Consider the following 10,615-nt stretch of genomic DNA (forward strand, 5'->3'; position numbering starts at 1 on the left):
GGGGGTGTGGCCCTATCTACAGAGGGAACCGTGGCATTATCTACAGGGGTGTGTGGCACTATATACAGGGGCACATTTTCAAGCCTAGACTACCATTTTGTGGACCATTGTGGTAAAAGCTGATGTTAAAAATGGATGGTAAAAACCGACGACAACCAATGGTTTTGTAGTAAAAATCGTGAAAAAGCCTGATAGCAACTGATCCTTTTTTGCATCAGTTGTAATCACTTAGAGAAAAAAAACTGATGCTGATGCAACTGACATATGTGAACACACCCTTATTCAGTTTTCAGCGTTGTCATTTTTCTAGAAATCTCTCTCTCCAGCAGCTCGTATTCATGAGCTGTGGCTAGCCCCATCCACCGGTCGCTGGTTAGCAGCTTACTCCCATTGCACAGTATGAGAAAACGTGATCAGTGGCAGGTGGGAGGGGCTAGCCGCTACTCATGAATATCTACATATGGAGCAGGCTCACGGGCTGAGCGCGCTCCATACCGAGCGGGTCATGGCTTTATGTTACAGCCAACACCTCACTTCAACGGGTGGAATCAAAGATCACTTTGATTCCGCTTGTTTAACCACTGAGATTCCGTCAATAGCAACTGCAGTATCAAAGCCGTTGGAAAGCGGGGTTGGCCCTCTCCTATAGTCTGCAATCACAGGGTGCTGATGGCCATCATGGCAGTCTGGGGGCCTAACGTAGGCCCCCAGGTTTGCCATCTTTAGATTTTATTAAGCCGTGCTAGAAACAGGGCTTAAAAGGACTATGTATACTTTGATTTTTGTTTTTAATATAAACAAACGTGCATCAGTGTGATTTGGTGCAACTTCCTAATGACTTACTAAAAATTATTTTTACTTTTTGAGATAGAGCTGCATTGTATCCTGTATACAGAGCAGCTGTAGCTCTGCATGGAAAGATGAATCTGTCAGGTCCGCGGGCCCTGCGTCTCTAACACGCAGGATCCACCTCAGTTTTTACGGGCGGCGCTCCCATTATAAATTATAGCAGCGCTGTCCGTAAAAACAAATAGGACATGTCCTATTTTTTTCGGGAGGTTTCTACGGTACGGACACCGACCCGTAGATATACGGGAAGGTGTCAGTTTGCCATAGAAATGAATATGCCCGTAATTACAGGCGATTTTACGATCAAGTGCATGGGGCCTTACCAAAAAAGAAACATAACTGGTATCGCCGCATAAACAAAAAAGTCGGAACTATTAGAATATATCGTTATTTAACCCTAACAGGGAATTCGGTAAAAAGAAAAAAAAAGGGGGGGGGGGGGGGGGGGTTTAGGAAAAACACCATAATTGCTGTTTTTTGGTCACCTTAGAACACCAACAAAATGGGCAAAAAAAAAAAATCAATCAAAAACTTGCATGCACACCAAAATGGCATCAATGCAAACTACAGCCCGCCGCGCAAAAAAAATAAGCCCTCGTACCACTCAGGCAACGATAGTACATAAAAAAAAAACAAAAAAAAAAACGAAAACACGTATGGCTCAGAATGTGGCGACGGAGCGGAACCATGGAAAGACCGACGCAGATGTGAACGATGCCTTATACTGCTAAGACTGGTGCAAGCAGTTGTAATAACTTTCAGGGGCTGTTGCTTCTTCACATGGGTGATGTGAGCACTGGATGACTTTTTCTAACAAATGTTGCAATAATTCAGGAACTCATGAAATGACACATTTCCTTGGTCTGATAGGGGGGGGGGGGGGGGGAGGTGTATGGCTTTACCATCCATTGTAAACTCTATGCACCCCACACCCTCAGGGGCCCAAGTGTGTATTACAAAGTATGAGCGCTTCATAATAAAGTTATCACAAACAAAAACAATCCCCTCACCTTCTGCAGAGATGGAATATATCAGCTACCTTCAGAATTTCCTCACATTATAAATATAAAACAGAACGAGTCACTGAGTACATGAAGGACCAATACAAACAGTAATGAAAACAGCTCGAAGTTAATTTCCAGTCACATAAAGCCTTGAATTGTAGTGTTGCCCTGAAACAAAGCTGTGACTGGCTGTAACAAGACACCTGACAGAGAAATACCGCATGTGAGGGACCAGCAGCCCAGAGTAAAATACAACACAACGTAGCTGAGCAGCAGGGCAAATACCACACACCACTTCACCCGCCACCAGGCAGAACAGCGGACACAGGAGGTGCCAGAGGACAAAGACTCAATCTTCCCTGGCACCTTCATTGTAGAGCGGAGTGGCGCGCGTGTAACTCACACGGTCAGATAACACCACTAGACGAATTCACCGCCAAGAACCCTGACTCTGTATACGTGAAGCCGGCCTATACTGCTTCAGAGACCTACAAAACGGCGGCGTTAGGGTTCTCCTGACCTTATTCGTAGATCTCCGAGGTTCCAAAGTGCCGGCCATTAGAGAAAGCACACCTCTTCCACTGCCAGCCAAGAACTACAATTCCCAGCTGCCTTAGCGCCTCGGTGAAATCGTAGAAAAACCATTCAAATGTACGTAACTTTACTTACACGACAATGCGCTTGCTTTGCGACACGAAGAGGAAGCCAGGCTGTAAAGAATCAAGCAGGGACGCACGTGTCCTCACTATGTGCGCGTCACTGGTGGAGGGGGCGGAGCTATACATAGCCCTATGCAGAACGTAGACTGCTAACTTTCTTTTGATCTCGTCTGATCACGAGGGTGAAAATCCCGTGTGTTGCCGCCGCTCATAGATGTGTAATTTTATACACAAATATCGCCGGATTCGCATGAACCTTAGTGTAGTTGCCCACATACTAATATTTGATCATGATTTTCTGAGTCATATATGCATTTGAGACACTCAAATGCGTCACTTTGCTTACAGCTGTGCCAGAGGCATAGCCAGGGGTTTAGCACAGCAGGAGTGGAAAAAAACATCTAAGTGGCCCCCCCAATGCATGTTTACAACTGAAGGGTCAGACTTACGTAATCAGCGCAGTTTGCTGTGTAAGGCTCCATGCACATGACCGTGCCATAATCACAGTCCGTGACTGGGCACAGCCTGCCGCATTTACTGGCCGTGCTCCCATATAAAGTATGGGAGCACGGTCTGTAAAAAGCAAAAAATAAGACGTCCTATCTTTTGTGGAACCTTTCTATTGCCGGGAAACCCCGTAAATATACGGGAAGGTGTCCGTCGGCGATAGAAATAAATCGGTCAGTAATTACGGACGGAATCTACGGTCGTGTAAATGGGTATTAGGCTAGATTCACACGACCGAGTGCAAACTCGGACGTGAAAAACAAAGGTTTTTCACATGCGAGTTGCACCCGTGTGGAACCTGTTTTCACGGATCACTCAGACTTGAGTCTATCGAGAGATCCATGAAAACGGAAGACAATAGGACGTCCAATTTTTCAACGGACCCTTCACACGGTCCGTTAAAACGGCCATCACACGGACGTATACAAGGTACGTGTGAATAAGCCCTTAGTGTTTCTGTTAACTTCCATAGAAGTGAATTGGTGTTACAGAAACAGTGTAGCATAAAGAACTACGCTGTTTCCATAGCTGCTAGGTTGTTTACGTAACTTTCAGGGTATGTTCACACGCACTATTTACGGACGTAATTCAGGCGTTTTGCGCCTGGAATTACGGCCGAAAATACTGCTTGAAAGCGTCGGCAAACATCTGCCCATTCATTTGAATGGGTTTTACGATGTACTGTGCGTACAAAAGATGCCCGCGTCAAAGAAGTGCATGTCACTTCTTGGGACGTAATTGGAGCCGTTTTCCACTGACTCCATAGAAAAACAGCTCCAATTACATCCGTAATGGACGCTGCGAAAACGCCTGCAACATGGCATTACGTCTGAAATTCAGGAGCTGTTTTTGCCTGAAAACAGCTCCGTAATTTCAGCCGTAACGGACGTGCACGTGTGAACATACCCTCACAGTATAGAGCCTCCCCACACAGTATAATACCCCCATAGCTGCCCCCACACTGGATAATGCCCCTATAGCTGCCTCACACAGTAGAATGCCCCTTTAGCTGCCTCACACAGTAGAATGCCCCTTTTTTTGGCCCCCACACAGTATAGTGCCGTCATAGCTTCCCCACACACAGTATACTTCCCCTATAGTGCCTTCCTATACAGTATTTGGGCATGTGCACACGACCTATTTTCAGATGTAATTCAGGCGTTTTGCGCCTCGAATTATGCCTGAAAAGATGGCTCCAATACGTCTGCAAACATCTGCCCATTGCTTGCAATGGGTCTTACGATGTTCTGTGCAGACGAGGTGTAATTTTACGCGTCGCTGTCAAAAGACGGCTCGTAAAATTACGGCCGCGTCAAGAAGTGCAGGACACTTCTTGGGACATTTTTGGAGCCGTTTTTCATTGACTCCAATGAAAAACAGCTCCAATTACGTCCCTAAAAGACTCCGCGAAAAACGCGAGTACATGCAAAAACTTCTGAAATTCAGGAACTGTTTTCACCTGAAAACAGCTCCGGTTTTTCAGACGTATTTTGCGTTTGCGTGTGAACATACCCTAATGCCCCCATAGCTTCCCCACACATAGTATAATGCCCCCATAGTTACCCCCCACACAGTATAATGCCGCTATTACTGCCAACACAGTATAATGCCCTCATAGCTGCCCCACACAGTAAAATGCCCCTTTAGCGGCCCTCGCACTGTATAATGCCATCATAGCTTCCCTACACAGTATAATGCCCTTATGTGCCTCCTCACACAGTATAATGCCCTTATAGTGCCTCCACACACAGTATAATGCCCCTATAGTACTGTTAAAGATCTGCCAGGCACAGCTTCTGTATCCACGCCCATAGGTAATCAGTCTGCACCTGCTTCTATGTCTGTGAGACTGACTCCATCTTCCACCACTCAGGATGGCAGGCTTAGGAGTGGGAGAGCCTATCACAGCCTGGCCAGACGGAGCTAGCTCCCGCCCTCTGTCTATTTATACCTGCCTTTCCTGTTCCTCCTTGCTTGTGATTCTTCTCTGTTGGTTTCCTGGCCCTGCTGCAGCTTCTGAACTATTTGACCCTGCTTCGTATTGACCCTGGCTTACTGACTACTCTTCTGCTCTGCGTTTGGTACCTCGTACACTCCTGGTTTGACTCGGCTTGTTCACTACTCTCCTCTACGTTTGGCACCTCGTACTCTCCTGGTTTGACTCGGCTCGTTTACTACTCTTGTTGCTCACGGTGTTGCCGTGGGCAACTGCCCCGTTTCCCTTTGTTCTGTGTTTCCTCGTCTGTTGTCTGTCGTGCACTTATTGAGTGTAGGGACCGTCGCCCAGTTGTACCCCGTCGCCTAGGGCGGGTCGTTGCAAGTAGGCAGGAACTGAGTGGCGGGTAGATTAGGGCTCACTTGTCTGTTTCCCTATCCCTGTCATTACATAATCACAAGCCCATATACCTACTCTACCCTGGTCCCTCACACCACTATGGACCCCCTTGAGACCCTGGTTCAGCAAATGCAGGGTCTCTCCCTACAGGTCCAGGCCCTGGCTCAGATGGTCAACCAGCCTGATGCTACCATGGTAGTACCACTCACCTCACCTCTTGAACCCCACCTCAAGTTGCCTGACCGGTTCTCAGGGGACCGGATGACTTTTCTCTCCTTTCGGGAGAGTTTTAGGCTCTATTTTCGTTTAAAGCCCCACTCCTCAGGTTCTGAGAGCCAGCGGGTGGGTATAATTATGTCCCGGCTCCAGGAAGGGCCCCAAGAATGAGCCTTCTCCTTGCCTCCTGACGCCCCTGAATTTTCCTCCGTTGATCTTTTCTTTTCTGCTCTCGGACTCATTTATGACGAGACTGACAGGACTGCCTTTGCCGAGAGTCAGCTGGTGACCTTACGTCAGGGTAAGAGACCTGTTGAGGAGTATTGCTCTGACTTTAGGAAGTGGTGCGTAGCTTCTCGGTGGAATGACCCTGCCTTAAGGTGCCAGTTTAGGTTGGGTCTGTCGAACGCCCTGAAAGACCTGCTAGTTAGCTATCCCTCTTCTTTTTTTTTTTTTTAATTCTTTATTTTGTTGACCCAGGAGGTCCATTTTGTAACATAAAGGGTACATAAAACAAGGCAATGCACATTTAGAGTACATACTCCGACAGCAAATGTACAAAAAGCATAAACAGCATAAATACATTGTTATACATTAATGTTCTGATTGAAAAAGAAAAGATAATGAAAGGGGATTTCAGATCTCCAAAGTGAGGCTGGAGCTGAGTTCTCAAGCTAGAGAATGAAGAAAGAAAGTGAAAGCGGGAAGGAGAAGGAGGGGACCCTCCACAGCAACCCAGAGGCTGAGGTGCTATTCAGACTGACTAAAGGAATGTGGCTCTCGTATGATATCTTTATAGGAGTCCGAATCCTGAAAAACTATCCACTGAGACCAAGTTTGACAAAACCTGGAGCTTGAGTCGTGAATAACGGATGTCAAGTCCTCCATATGCATGATGTCGTTAACCTGTGAAACCCAGAGGGATAGCGTGGGGGGAGATGGATCCTTCCAACGTAGTGGGATGCAATGACGTGCTGCCATCACTAGAAAGTGGAGCAGCGAGCCCTTATATTTGTTCGCTGGGATGTCGCAGTGATGAAGAAGGAAGAGGGCCGCATCCAAAGTTATACTTGTATCTGTGACTTCAATTATCACCCGTTTTATGCCTTCCCAGAATGGGGTAAGGAGGGGACATGACCAGAAGGTGTGAAGGAGGGTACCAATGTCTTGCCCACATCTCCAACACATAGGGGACGCTGTGAGGAAGATGCTATGTAGGCGGGCTGGGGTCCTATACCAGCGAGAGAGTAGTTTGAAGCTTGCCTCTTGGTATCTTGAGCAAATGGAAGTTTTTTGAGCCATAAGGAGTATACGCTGCTCTTGTGTGGGAGAGAAGGATATCTCCAGATCCTCTTCCCATTTTGAAATGTATGCAGGGGAGGGCCTATCGGGGGGATCCATAAGGATTTTATAGATTATGGACAATGTATGTCTAGCCAAATCAGAGCCTGTACAGAGGATCTCTAGTGGGGTCTTAACCATTTGGTAGGACGTAGGAGCTGAAATAGAGGCCAGAAAGTGTCGTAGTTGCAGAGAACGCCAGTGTCCCAACGGAGGAAGATCAGGAATCTGGGCCAGATCCGCAACAGAGAGCCATTCACCGTCTATCAAGAACCGATCTGCACGATACCGTCCCGAGATCTGCCATAAACGGAAAATTGGGTCCGTAATACATGGCTGGATTGCCCAGTATCGGAAACATTGAGGAAGGGAGTGGCAAGCAAGATGTCCTTACCGAAGGGAGAGAGCAGCATACTAGTGTTGGGCCTATAGTAGGGTGATGGTAGAGATGTCTGATTTGGCTACGGTGTAGCCAAGGGAGAGCCGATAGTGGAATAGAGTAGAAACTCTGCTCCAGAATCACTCAAGACTTAAATGTCGCATGTCTGCACCAATCAACTACCCGAGCAAGATGAGATGCAATGTAGTAGGTGCGGACGTCAGGGAGTGCAAGCCCTCCCGATTCCCTGGATCGACACAATAGTGTGCGGGAGAGTCGCAGAGTCTTACCATTCCAAACAAACGCAATCTGAAGAGAATTGACCGCTTTAAAGAACTGTGGTGGGATAGCTATGGGAAGGGTCTGAAATAGATATAGTAGCCTGGGAAGTGCATTCATTTTGAAGATGGTACATCGACCCATCCATGTAAAGGTGCCTTTGGACCATCTGGCGCAGTCTGCCTTAAGTTCAGCAAGGAGTGGAGGAAAGTTCAGTTGAAAGAGATCTCTCAGATTTGCTGATAAGCGAATCCCGAGATATTTCAGAGCTGTCGGAGTCCATTCAAAACTGAAAGATTGTTTCAGGGCCGCGGTAAGATGGGTTGGGAGAGAAACATTCAGGGCTTCGGACTTAGAAAAATTAATTTTAAAATTAGATAAACTTGAAAAGCGTTGGAATTCCCGCCTGAGATTAGGAAGGGAGACGGTTGGATCGGTCAGAAAAAAAAGCAGATCGTCCGCATAAGCGGCCACCTTGTTAGCTGAGGTATTCGTTTCTAGCCCCTTCACATCCGGGTTTGCACGTATATGGCGTAAAAAGGGCTCTAGTGTCAGTACAAAGATCAAGGGTGAGAGGGGGCAGCCCTGTCTGGTGCCATTGTGTATGGAAAATTCCTCTGAGAGAAGTCCATTCACCCGAACTCGGGCAGATCGGCATGAGTACAGGGACGGGATCCAAGGCCAAAACGTGAAAGGGTTTCTTCCATAAAGGTCCAATTGACTCTATCAAACGCTTTTTCTGCGTCCGTAGATAAAAGCATAAGGGGAACCTTGGAGATTTTGGCCTTGTGGATAAGATTGATGGCTCTAGTTGTATTGTCACGTGCCTCTCTACCTACCATGAACCCTGCCTGGTCTGTATGCACAACTCCTCCAATCAGTGGTGAAAGACGATCCGCCAAAATCTTGGCAAACAGTTTGATATCCGTATTGAGGAGGGATATTGGTCTGTAGCTAGCACATTGCGTAGGGTCTTTCTCAGGCTTGGGGATCACCGCAATATGAGCCCTAAGGGCATCGGAAGGGATGGGGGAGGAGGCAGAGTAGGAATTGAAGGAGGCTAGGAAATGCGGCCCCAGAGCCGTCAGAAACTTTTTATAATATTGGATTGTAAATCCATCTGGGCCAGGTGCCTTGCCTATTCGGGAATGTTTTAAAGCGTATGAGAGTTCTTGCGTAGTAAGTGGTTCTTCCAGGCTAGTGATATTATCTTCTGATAGGGTGGGTAGACCAGAATCTGCGATGTAAGTAGAGATATTAGACCTGAATTCACGGGATGCCACGGACGGATTAGTAGAGTCCGTATTATACAGAGCAGCGTAGAAATCCCGGAATGCAGAGGCAATATCCAACGGCAAACGAAGCCATGTTTGTAAAGGGGATACTATAGAGAGTATGTAGTTCTGAGTTTGTTGAATACGCAAGGCTCTAGCCAGAGACCTACTACTTTTGTTGCCGTATTCATAATAGTGACATTTACATTGAGAAAGCGTAGCCTTGGCTCGGGACATCAATAAGGTACGCAGTTCCTCTCTTTTGCGGAGGAGGGCAATCCTACATTCCGGGTCACGGGAACGTTTGTGTAAGATCTCAAGGATCTCAATCTCGGACAGCAAGCGGACCGTGGCCAACGCCCGTTCCTTCTTCAGGCGGGCTCCATGTTTGATAAATATACCCCTGATCACGCATTTATGCGCCTCCCAAATAATGCGAGGATTGGTGGTCTCAGTGACATTAGTTGCGAAATAGTCAGTCATATTGCGCTGAATATCTGCAATAACAACTGAATCCGAAAGAAGCGTTGGGTTTAATTTCCACTGAGATTGTCGGTATAGAGGGGAATGTAGCGAGAGGGTCAAGGTGACTAGAGCGTGATCTGAGAAGGAAATCGAGTCAATGTCGGCAAAGCGTACAGAGTGTAGCGAGTGATGCTTGACGAAGAAAAGATCAATTCTGGAGTATTTGTCGTGTACTGCGGAGTAAAAAGAAAAGTCCCTATCTGCTGGGTGTAGGAACCGCCACGTGTCCACTAATTGGTGTTCATGAAATGATTTCATAATGCGGCGCAGCTGTGCCCTTGAGAATGCTGAAGAACCTACGGAAGTGTCTAGAGTGGGATCTAGCGCTACATTGAAGTCCCCTCCCAGAACAATGGTACCCTCCCGAAACTCCTCCAGAGTGTTCAGAAAGCCAACAAGGGCTGTACCTTGACCGGAGTTAGGTAGATAAAATGAGGCAAAGGTATATATTTGAGAGTCAATAGCTCCTTTGATCAAGAGCATCCGTCCCAATCCATCACTGCGAGCCCCCTTGAATTCCCAAGGGAGAGATCTGGAGATCAAAATACTTGTCCCCCTGGATTTCGTGTCAGGAGAAAAACTATGGTATGCATTGGGGAACCATGCGTTAGAGAGTTTGAAAGGTTTTTGCTGGCATAGGTGTGTCTCTTGAAGGAACGCCACCTGTATATGTTTGCCTTTCAGTAAATTGAAAAGTATGGATCGTTTTCCAGGGCTGTGTAACCCCTTGACATTCAATGAGCCTATTATCAGGTCCGTTTGTGTGTGTTGCGTCATGTCTGCCCTAGGGTGCAATGGAGGGGGAGAGGAAGAGGAAGGCGAAGGGAGGGACGAAAAGGGGGACAGATAAGGAAAAGAAAGAAAGAGATTGAGACGGTACACAAGAAAGAGGCCCGAAGACCGACTCCTAGAAGGTACAAAAACCTGTAAAGGAAGGTTGTTAGATTTGTGGGGACTTGGAAAGCCACGGGGGGGGGGGGGGGGGAGCCCCGGACCGCAAACATAATCATCAAACAGTAAACCGTTTCTTCCATCGCCTATCTAGGGGGAGACGACGGAGCCACATACATATTATAGAACCGACGTGCATCTCTCATTTTCTAATAGCCCAAGGCGGGTTACTAGAAATCCTGTGCTAATAGCCATGACCTCTTATTAACAACCTATAGAGTTGCAGTACCCTTCTGGATAAGTGTTAAAGGCTGCTACAACCGCATATCAGACATAAAACCGTCCTCATAGCTGTT

At 47.1% G+C, this 10,615-nt stretch overlaps 1 protein-coding gene across 2 annotated transcripts in view; it reads right to left on the minus strand.

Moving 5' to 3' along the window:
• SLC39A10 (solute carrier family 39 member 10) overlaps positions 1-2,593 on the minus strand; it is a 97,192-nt gene extending 94,599 nt beyond the window's left edge. Inside the window, exon 1 of one of the 2 annotated variants that reach the window (XM_075829968.1) lies at positions 2,523-2,593. The gene's annotated coding sequence lies outside the window, so the exon portion shown is untranslated. Of the gene's footprint in view, positions 1-2,373; positions 2,479-2,522 lie in introns of those variants that run through there. The other variant, XM_075829967.1, reaches the window with a different exon arrangement.
• Positions 2,594-10,615: the final 8,022 nt, after the last annotated feature.

This window comes from Rhinoderma darwinii, chromosome 6 (assembly GCF_050947455.1).
Source record: "Rhinoderma darwinii isolate aRhiDar2 chromosome 6, aRhiDar2.hap1, whole genome shotgun sequence".
Classification (NCBI taxonomy): domain Eukaryota; kingdom Metazoa; phylum Chordata; class Amphibia; order Anura; family Rhinodermatidae; genus Rhinoderma; species Rhinoderma darwinii.